Source organism: Epinephelus moara, chromosome 24, assembly GCF_006386435.1.
Source record: "Epinephelus moara isolate mb chromosome 24, YSFRI_EMoa_1.0, whole genome shotgun sequence".
In the NCBI taxonomy this organism is placed as follows: domain Eukaryota; kingdom Metazoa; phylum Chordata; class Actinopteri; order Perciformes; family Serranidae; genus Epinephelus; species Epinephelus moara.
The window spans coordinates 16,675,085-16,687,017 of record NC_065529.1 but is presented as its reverse complement, the minus strand read 5'-3'; positions in this window follow the sequence as shown (position 1 = coordinate 16,687,017).

Below are 11,933 nucleotides of genomic sequence, written 5' to 3'. Positions count from 1 at the left end.
GGGGCAAAGTGCCAGTGCTGGGCAAATTGGACATAGATTTAGGGTGCAGGTCTGTCGGGGTGCAATGAGTTTTAAAAGTGTACAGATGTGGAGGACAGGTGTGAGATATGAACTTGTCGGAGTGCCAGACGGGAAAAAAACAGGCATCAGTGATTACCTAAAGAGCCATAGACTCAGGAGACAGCCGGTCTTTATGATAGAATCAATAACCATTCATGGTCGGCTGCTCGGGAACCAGCAGTTTTTCCTCTAACGCACACAGATCAATACAGGTGATTATCAGAGTTAACCCTTCACTCTGACTCTGATCTTTAGTCTGTGGACAGTGAGGCGTTTGGTTCGATATCTTCAGATAACAAGCTGAAGATTCAAACACATACAGCAGATAGAAAAGTGTCGACATTACAGGCATAAGATGTTGGTTGGATATTGTACTCAAAGTGTGGAATGACAGAATCGGATTGAAAATAGTTTTCCCACTGACACCAAATCCCACAATGACTCTCGCTGAAATTGATTTCAGTTCAATTCTGCTGCACTTTTATTTTCTTCTTTCTAAATGTAGAAACGGAATAATGAGTAATTCTTCGCCATTTTTGGACCTGCCTCGCAACATTTGTATGTGGTATTGTGTGTTTTGTATGATGATGCCCCCTTGCCCTTGTTTGACTCTATGTCTAAGGTCGACCCCACTCTCTCATTAGCCCTGACCCTCCGCAACCTCCTCTCATCTCCGGTGACATGCAGGTCAAACCAAACACACTAATTATGTAGAATCGGAGGTAGTGAGCATCAATGTTTATGAGCTAAAAAGGGGAAAACAATAATTAAAGCTGGGGTAAACAGTAGGCTGTGACACTGTCTCATAATTCAGTTTTTCTCACCTAATATTTACCATAAGGGGCCGTGTCCACCAGAGCATTCAATTTCCTGAGCCCAGCTTATTTCTTTAATTCTTGGAAACGGGAATGTCACAAATTTACTCTACACTACAAATGCCAGCAGCATGACGAAGCACTGAGCGCTGGCATTAGATGGATTTTTCTAAGCACCAAGAGTTGAAAAATGTTCAACTTTGGGTTAAACACTGCACTCATCACTGTCACTTTTTATCCAGTCTTTAAATGACAGTGAAAGGGGGACAAATACCACAAAGACCAACTGTTAAATCTTACATGTACAAGTGCTGAACAACAAAAATGGAGGAGAAATATGTTAATATACTGTATATATTTTAATATATGCTTCCTTTTATGACCCTGACCAGCAGGTCTGTCATCTCTCCATACCTACTTCAGCCTTCCCTTCAAGCAAGTACTTACCTTGCACCAACATTTTTACTTCCGAAGATATTCCGTATCATAGCAACCAGATGCAACCAAAGCGTCTCAGCCAAAAAAACGCTGTGCTTCCAAAGTGCTCTCAAACACTCCTAGCTGGACGTTACCCAAGGAGTGCCTGGCGTTTCAGCTGGGGAAAAAAAAATGCTTTGGTGGACACAAGGCCTAAAGCTTAATGCTACAAGAGGCCCTCTATCAGGTTGTTGAAACTCTGAATACTTTGGTTATCTAACAACAGGTGGGCGGGGGTTAGATTGATATGAAAAAACATGCACACAAACAGACAGTTGCACACATGCATGCACAATCTGCTACGCTGTCAAATTTCTAATCCTCCATGCCAACAGTTTGCCCCGTGTCTGCCTCACGGACAGTTATATGTCTGCACTGCCAGAAACACACACACGCAGCGTCCAACAGCGCACATCAGAAAACATCTGATTCTCTTTATCACCACTGCTTCTATTTCACACTGATCCAAAATAGACATACTTGGAGAAACACAAACAGATGCACACAGACACACACACACACACATCCACCTCTGATCCAAAATACCTCCAGAACAAACAGAAAACAATTCCAAGCATTTTTTTTTTTTTTCAGTCAGCGAGAGCTCAGCCGGCAGCCAGGCAGAATGGAGTGAAAGTAATAGCAATAGGCCTAACCTAATAATACAACCACACTGAACACACATACTGTACATGTGTGCGCACAAATATGGACATTCATGCCGACTCAATAAGCTTCCTAAACCCCTGATGGCGTACTATTGAGTGACACGCGGAGGAACCGAAATATGAGTGGAAATTATAATAGAGAATGACAGAAGTGTTTTGCAATTCAAAGTCACTCAAAAACAATGTATATTCTGACACAGTATGGTGCCACTAAACAAAAGCGTATGGTTGGCGGCGGAAAGAGAAAAAGAGGTAAGGAGGGAGAGGAAGACAGAGAGGGGCTAAGATAACGAACCATTAAACTTGGCACTGCTGTCCAAAATCCTGAGGAGAGAGAGATAGAGCATCTTTAAACACTGTCATTTGACTTTGAACAAAGTGACTTTTGAAGTGAAAGAAGCCGTTTCCCCCTTTTTCCTTTTTTCCTTTTTTCCCTTCCCTCCACATTTTAATGCTCCCTGCTCTATCATGTAAATCCCCATTCAAATTAGTTGGGCATTAGAGCCCTCAGCAGTAATGTCAGAGAGACTGAATGAGATGGGGGACTTAAGCACCTAACGAACAATGAAATTCCCAAGCCTTGGGACAGGACAATTAAGAAGCAGGCTTAGCCAATGATGAAAATTTATTGCTATCTAATACATATTTCTATTTTCTGAACACTAACCAATTTGAATGTGATTAAGGGGGGTGGGGCGCTTCATTAAAGAGACGCTGGCTCTCAGAGGTCGCTGGGAGAGGAGCCTTTTGATGTTAAATTACAAATACGGAGGAGAAAGGCACTGGCATTGTCTTTTTGGGGTCCAAGTATTGTTTTCTGTGGTTCCCCTTAAACGGGTTAGTTAACCCCTCGCTGGCCAGGAGAGATGCTAATATGACGGGCCTGGGGGAGCAAGAGGAGGGGGGCAGGAATGGAGAGGGTTTTTTAGCCGGATAATAGACAAAATAAATGCCTTAGCGTTTATTCCTTTCATCCAAATGAAAGCATCCGTCCATTCATTGTTTCCTCCTTTTTCCTTGTGCGTCAGTCTGTCTGTCGGCCGCGCTCACAGTGGGTGTCTTTGGCTCTGTTAGAGCCGCTTGCACGGGAAGCGCTAGTGAAAGGAAAAGAACAGAAGGAGTAAAACTAACAAGCCCATTAGAAAACAATTCAATTCCTAGCAGATTCACAGTTATGCTGCCAATAAATTCTAAGTGTTATTCAAACTTGCCAAGATGTATTTTTATTTCAGAACCTCAGATGTGATACAGTCTGATGGATATTTTATTTATTTTTGCCAGAACGCATCATGTGAAGTCTAAATGACACATCAGTCAAGTCCAGTTTATGGGCTTATAATTGTCTGTGCTGTACGCCGGTGCTACAGTTCTGACACCTGTCCATTAAAACAACCACATGATCTTTCTCAGATAATAAAATACTCTGGCCCACACTGCACACTGTTTTCAGGCCAAACCGGTGACAGGAGGGTGCTGGTGGTCCGTACACGGGCCAGCAGGAGTAAGAGGAGAACCCCAGGACAAAAAGCTCAGAGCAGAGAGCCAAGGCATCAGCCTCACGTTGTTTTCAGCCAGATATCAAGCTCTGGGAACGGCTTACCAGAATACTCAGAAGGGGGAGAACAACGCATCTTTTGTTATTCAACTGTCCTGCTCGCAGAGAAGGACCATAATTCGGGTCAGAGAGGAGAGCAGCAAACTGTGCATATATCTTCTCCCCTGCAACACGCACCAGGGCCAGATTAATTTGCGTTAATGGATGCGTTCTCAGGCCTAGTTTGGAGGGGATAAAGGACATTTTCATTAACTTTCTTTATATTTAATGTTCAATTAGTTGCGGGTATAACCGGACCATAATCAGATGGAAATATGGGCAGGAATTAATGCCCCGGCAGGAAGAAAGAAAGACCAAGGGATTGGTATGCACCCAGTGCAAGCTGTGTGCAGATGTGTGTGTCTGTATGAGGGTATGTGTGTGCGCTTGTCTTCACGAGGGTGTAAAACCCGATGCTCAGCATGCATAGCATTACAGTACAAAGGTATTAAATCTCATAAATATATTTATAGAGATTAGTTGAGATATTTACATGAATACACAAATATGTGCTGTTGTGTCAGGAGTGATGCCGCTGGGGGAAAGAGAGTCAGAGAGAGGATGGAGGAGGTTTACAACAGCATAAAGAGAAAATGAATGACACGGAAAATAGAAAAATCAAACGCTTTATTGTGTGGGTGAGGCATGCTTTTATCATCCTGATAGGCAGTGTTTAGTGTCTGTGTGTGTGTGTGTGTCTGTGACTGATGCGGCGTGTTGTGTTGCATGTCACGCTGAATGATAGGATTACTCATTTTCCCCTTAGCAGAACACAAATCACTCTTTTATCCGCCATCATTGAATCTTTCCAGGGTTAAGTGTTTATGTTCACAGCTTCTCACCGCGTTCTGCGTGTTTGCGTGTGTGTGTGTGTGTGTGTGTGTGTGTGTGTGTGTTTGCTTGTTTTGTGCATTTTGTTTGTGTGATCAGGAGAATATTCCTTCAACCTTCAACAGCAAAGTGAAATGGCACAAAAACTAAATGACTGCAGAAAAAAGCGACGTTTTGTCACACTTGTCTACAGCAGTGAGGTGTGTGTGGGTGCATGTTTTTCTATCTCTCTCTCTCTCACACACACACACACACACACACACACACACCACAACTAAGCAGTTTACAGACTGAGATTTGGAAGGAAACAGAAAAGAGCTGAAGAAGAAATGAAGAGTAAAAAGCAGAAAACATGTAAATTGTGCGTACATGTGTGTGTGTGTGTGTGTGTGTGTGTGTGTGTNGAGTCCTGCATAGCACACTATGACGACAACTTATTCTTCGCATGAAAAGGCCATGCGAAGGATTTTCTGTTCTAGCGCTTCCCATCGAGCACGCTGGTGGTTAAATAGGCCAAATGTTGACGTGCAGATTTTTATTCCACCTTGTGCACTCTAACACTCTAATTCCTGTCTAGTGGTGGTTTAAGTGGAGGTTGTGTCAGGGGCCTCCCCTTTCTGATACCACTTTTTGTCTTGTGCTTCACGTCTCAATCCGCTTTACTGCTTTTTTTCCTCAGATCGTGCCCTCGCACAAACATTAACACACACACACACACACACACACACACACACACACATACACACACACACACACGCGGGGATGTCTGTTGTGAAATACATATAAAATAAAGAAAGCTACAGTACTATAAAATATTACGCCTAAGCAGAGAATGTATAGTAATTGTGGGACTTTGTACACAATGACAAAAGACAGAAAAGAAAACAGAGTACAGTCATAGGGGTCATGAGGACATCAACGGATCATCTGTCAAGGTTATGCATGATCGTTTTTTTTTTTCTTTCCATCATATCTGAGAAGTACAAATGTTCAATCTTTCATGAATAATAACAGCCAAGATGAGAATTACTTTGTCAGCCACATCCTCAGAATTTTACATTCAAAAATACACAGCTTCAAGACATCAACTACATTCTATTAATTTATTTTCTAAACCCATTCAGTGAGTGGAATACTTTCTAGTTTGACAAGGACAGCAGTGGGATGATTTATCTTCTACAGAGAGAGAGAAGAGAGAGAGAGACAGAGAGAGAGAGAGAGAGAGAGAGAGAGAGAGAGAGAGAGAGAGAGAGAGGAAGACAGATAGGGGAAGCAAGACACCAACAGACTACTACACCCACAAACTGCTTGTATGCAACGTGCTCCACTTTTGAATTAATTGAATCAACACATAAAAAAAAAAAAAAAAAAATTCTGATAACGGTATGTGTATTTCATTAGTCCTTCATGTCTGTGCCACAGTAAACTAGTTATAGTTTCAAATAATCTTTAGTCATAGTCAATGAAATTTCTTGCTACAGTGAATGAAAAGTGGATTTACAAATCCAATGTCCCCCTCTGCTTGTATTGGCTCCAGTGTTTGTGCACTCCATCCAAGTGAATTCCTTTCCTACTTTCAAACAATTTCATGCTCCAATTCCAAAGCCTACTGCTTCAAAGATAACGAGGGGGAACATGGAGGAAATTCTGATCATTTGGCTAAGATTCCCTCTGAGTTCATTAGCTGCCCGCATTAATTAAAAACAAACAGGATAAATTGACCACAAATGGAATTTTGGGTGAAATCTTGTCGGCAATCCAATAACGGCGTGGAAAAAAAAAATATCATTTCAATTACAGTGTAAGCTGTCTAAAGCTGGGGTCAGATCTGCCCCTCTCCATTGAACTTCAGGGCTTCCCAGGCTCTGTCTTGGTGAGAGCATCCAGGGACTTGAACACAGACGATTACTGAGGTAATTTGGCTGAAAGCCCACTTGAATTGGCCCAGACCCTCGATACTATCAGCTTCACAATTAACCAACAAAAACAGATAACCTCCAAATCTCTGCAAGCCGTTGCAGCTATAATAGCTCACCGGCCCTGCCCAACACACACACACTGCACAGACACACACACGCGCACATACTGTACATATACAGATACAGTACAGAGGCGCACACTCGTGAAGTTACACACAAATGCTCAAAACCCAAATACACTGCAGGGATTTCTGTCCAATTAACATGCATGCAAAGCAATTTAGAACCCAACAAGATGTTTTTGTCTGACTGCTCCGGGGTAATTTAGCACTTCTGTTTCCACACAAGCCTGCCATGAAGGGAGGGGAGCAAGAAGCGAAGAGGGGTTAGAAAAGTGGAATGGATTTCTTGATTAAAACTGGCCTTTTTCCCCCCTCTCTCTGCATACGGAGGCGCGAGGCTGCGGCTACACACACGCAGCAAACATGCAGCGAATCCATATGCCCTAATACAGAGGCAGCATCATTGTTAATTTCCTTTGTTAGCTGTCTGCTCCCATGGCCGATTTAATTTGTGGTGGTGTTTTAGCGAGCGGTGGGTCGGAATTGAATTAACAGACATTCGTTGGCTCGTACATTCCTCTGTCTCCGTCCCGATGTGTGTGTCAGTTTTACATATTGTTCAATAATTGGACTTAGATTACTGTTGATGTGAATGCATGATCACACTGATGCCTCTCTGCAACAGACGTCCGGAGATGATTGGCTGCATGACGTGGTCTCTGTAGCGGGTTGGCATTCATACCAAAATTATTTCCCAGAAACATGAAGCGCGCAAGGAATGTTTATGAAAATAAGAAGCACCTCGGTTTGATGCTTTTATCTTTTATTTGGCATCACTGTCACTCAGACGCCCCTGTCATCTGTCTTTGTATCTCACAGACACAGAAACAGACACAGAAACACTCCTATCAGACAGTTTTGTGTGACTCCCGTCTTCACTGCAAGGTATTTGTTAACAAACGAGCAGTAAACAGATGGAGGTGACAGGTGAGACGTGACGATCAGAGCGAGGACTTATTAAGGGTGAGACACAAAACATATAAGACAAATGCTGTGGAAAAAGAACAACATATCTGGGCCTCCCACCTTCTCAACTCCCTCCCTCCTCACCCTTTCTTCACGTAATTAAACCTATAGTCACTTTCAATTAGCTAGCCTTTCTCCCTGTGCACGCCTTTATGCAAAAATTAATTAGTCAATTAGCCAATTAACATGTGAGCAGGTCTTTGTGTTAACGAGGCTTTTACAAGCTGTGGCAACCCTGCAGTAATGGCAGACAGGCAATAGACGCCATGGGACTAGTTTACACCACACAGATCCTACACGGCCGGGCTGCTCGCTGGCACACAATCCTGGAGCACATGCACACACTTTAATTTACTCTGCTGCAAACCCTTAACTCGCACTCCACACAGCAGATGGACTTGCTTGCTTATTTTACCCCAGTCCGGTGATTAGATGTCTTTCATTAGGTGAATCAGGTATGTTGGGACCGTACTGGAGTGAAGCCAGCAGTCCCTGTAGACTCCTAACGCTGCCGCATTGAGGCCCACTGCTGCACACTGTTCCCGCTAAAAGTGCTGGCCCTTCCTCTATTAGGCCCAGACCACAAATCACTGCAGTTTATTTTCACTGTGCATTGTACACAGACACACACATCTCCCACCCGAGTCACATAATACGCATGCCCTTTCTTTCTTACTCGCACACACACGGACAGAAACTTGCGCGCGCAGTCCGGTTGTATCAGCGTGCGTCTGTTCTGTGTCTGTGTATAAATACGGCCCAGAGACAGCAGTAATGGCTCCTGCTTCAAATAAACAGAGAGCAGAGAAGCCTCCCATCCCTGCTTCCCTCTGACCTAAATCACGGCTGGACGGACACCCCACTTCCTCACGCTGGACGTTCTCAAGGAGACCCGTGCTCTGCTACCAGATCTGTGTGTGTGTGTGTGTGCGTGCGTGTGTGTGAATAAGTGAGAGGGCGAGCAAGACAAGAGAGGCAGCGAGGGTTTTGATATATTCCACATGTTGCTCGCAACCCAGACACAACAACTCCTCGGCGTACGGAGGAGTGTTATGAAAAAGAGAGGAGAAGGGGAGAAGTTTCTGCTGCTGAGGAGAGGGAGTTATCGTGGGTATGAACTGGTGGGGGTGGGGTAGAAACAACACCCATGCTTTTAGGAGAGGAAAAAAAAAAGAGGGTGAGCTGTTGAGAGTGTGCTGAGGTAGAGGGTAGATTAGGAGTTAGGAGGGCACAGAAGAAGAAGAAGAGAGGTCATGGAGGGTTCGCGTAAAAAGAGCCCTCTGATCACCAAAACAGCTCCCAAAAAAAGAACCTGTCATTTTAGGCTCAACTCACACAACTACACACCTACCCACCCCGCACACACGCACACATTTTGTTCTGGTAGCGGAGATCTCTTTGTCAGTAGAGAGCGCCTGGCCTCCTTGAGAACGTTTATTTTCCCGTTCCGTCAATCTAAACAATCCCTTAAAAGGGATCGCAGATGTTTATAGGCCTTCACAGAACAAATGCTGCCTTTCTGACCTGCAGATACACACACAAGCATGCAAATATATACACACACACTCTCCCCAGCGGAAGAAACAGAGGCAAGTGCTTGTAATGAAGACACAGGCTATGAAGAAGAAAGGAGGGAGAGGATGGGACCAAAGTAAGCAGCAGCCACAGCTTAGTGTCACTGACATAACAAACACTCTGCATGCTCTTTCACGTCCTATTTTGGGACACAGCTTCAGTGGAACATACAGGTGATGATTTATACAAAATGTGCTGATCACCACTTGTCGAATTTCAACCTGATCAAATAACCGAGCATATAGATAAGTCGTCACAGAGGAAATGAAACAAGAAGAAGAAGAGAAGGCGCTGTGTGTCTGTGTGTCTGTATGTGTGTGTGTGTGTGTGTGTGTGTGTGTGTGTGTGTTTGCCTGTTTTTTTAAAGGCTTGTTAAAAAGGCTGCCCGCTCTGCCTGGGCTCTAAAGCCACTCAGACAAGCAGTGTTTTAGTGTAAACACACACAGCGGTTTTCCCCTTACATGGCCATGTGCTGCCAAACTGTGTTTGTGTGTGTGTGTGTGTGTATGTGTGTTGGGGATGGGTGATGATGGTCATTATTAACCTGCTCGGTGTTCGTGTGTGTGTGTGTGAGTGTACTAGACTGAGCTCATGTTCTAGAACAATGTTGTTTATACAGTGCCAGGTATTTTATGTCACTGACACTGTGCCACTCTACAGGGCATAATCTTTCATCTCACACACACCACTGTCAGCTCTCTGTGGTTTAGGTTTATTCGTTTTAGCAAAAGAAGGGGAGAGAAAAGGCCCAGTCACATTTCTTATTTTTACCTCTACCCCTTGTTTTCGAGTGCCACCTCGCCCCTTGGAACAGAGTTACAGGCTGTAGTGGCTGAAATCTCCTGTGAAACCTGACAACCCTTTAAGACCCTGATACATCGTTGTTACTGATGGATGCTAGCATTTACGTTAACAGATGCAACACGTCTTGCCAGACATTGCGAATATCTGCCATCTTCTTGGGCGGCTGTGGCTAAGAGGTAGAGTGGGGTCGTCCACCAATTGGAAGATCAGTGGTTTGATCCCTGGCACCTCAAGCCTGCTGGTCGAAGTATCCTTGAGCAAGATACCGAACCCCAAATTGCTCATGATGACTGAGTAGATGACCTTGCATGGTAGACTCGGCAACCAATGCGTGAATGTGACCAGTAGTGTAAAAAGCGCTTTGGTGATCGGATAACTAGAAAGGTCCATTTACCATTCTCCTGTAGCGATTTCTCTTGTCTCACATTTCTTGTTCACCACTTAAGTTTCACACTATCAATCTATCAAACAAGTGATCAAATAAAAAAGAACTCCGTACGCTAACAACCCGTGCTCCTACCATGCCAGTTGGCTCTGATATTAGAGGCGCAGTTACAAGTGCAGCAACTTCGCTGCTGGACTTTAGTTAAATTTCAGGCATCATATGATTCGGGCAGGGGGGGTTTACACCACTCAAATCAGCGATAACAATGTAACGTTAGCCGGCTCGCTAGTTAGCTACCGAGGCATAGTCATACTAGCAATTTCTTTCCTTATAAAGAAAATGACCACAATACATTAAAATGACATTAAACTAAGATAATACCATGGTTATTATATTTTTTAAATCTTTAATAATGAACAGCATACATTTTTATGAGTTTCTTTTGTTGCTTTTCAGCCATCTTGCCGATGATTTCTTGTGACATCGGTTTGGAGTGTGCCTCTATAGAATCTCTGTTTGCAGGGCCAAGTAGCCCTTACATTTCACCCTACCCCTGTGATATTCTGTCGAGTCTATGTTAATGTGTTTGTGTCCAGTTCCTGTTTTATTTTGAAATGCGTTTAGTGTTTCTTTTACTTCTTGAGTTTTCCCGCCTTTGTTGATTATTTCTTGTGTTTCACCTGTGTCTTGTTCCACTCACCTGTGTGTAGTTAGTAATCAGCACTTGTGTATTTAAAGCCCCATTCAGTAGCCAGATTGTCATTGTCGCCTTAGTGTGTTCATGCTCTCCAGCCTTTTCCTCATGTTGGATTCCCTGGTTTTTGCTTGGCTTTATGGACTTTGCCTCTTGATTTCCCTGAGAAGATTTTGCTGCCTTCACTGACTGCCTTCACACGTATGACCCCTGATCTCCTAAGTAAAGATTTGGATCTGATCGACCGTTCTTGGTGTTTGGTGTTTTTCTCTGCAACTGAGTCACAGTTTTGTACTAAATCGTTACAACCCCTCTATCCCAACAACAAAAACACTCCCTACCCTGAGATGTGAATGCACAAAACAGAGGGTTAAGGGCTAAGTGGTAGGGGCAAGGAGTGTATAAATGGTACATTTTGAATCCAGCAACTTTCAAGCGGCAGAGAAGCTTCGGCAACCTCATCAGCTTTGTCTCTTCTAGCTCTCACACACACTTTGCGCCAGTGGTCAAATAATTTCCAAATTGGTGACTAAAAAAAAAACTTTATCCGGGTTTCTTTGTGATTGCTCTGACACTTTCCCCGTTAGTTCATTAGTTCTATCTGGGGCCATATATGGCAAATAAATGAAGTTTGAGTGTTTTTATAGCCTTAAGACTAGTGCAGTCTCCTATCAGAGGATAATGTGTCTTTATGATAGTGACTATTATAACTTTGGGCAGTCAGGCAGGGACACAGGGGAGAGTGAGGGGTTGGGGTGGGGGGTGCTGGGGAGGGGACGTCCCCTAAGTCTTGGTAATGAAGCTCGATCCATCTCTCCTCCGTCACACACACGCATATGCATATGCACACTCTCAAATTGGCCAACTCTAAAGGCTCTGAGGGCACCGAACACTGTGATTACGACCGGCTGGCCATGAAAAATTAACAGGTTTATCTCTTCCTCTCTCTCCTCCGTGTCTCTCTGCCCCTCTCTTTATGGTAGTTACTCTTAGTACACCCCCCTTCCCATCCCCCTGTTCTGT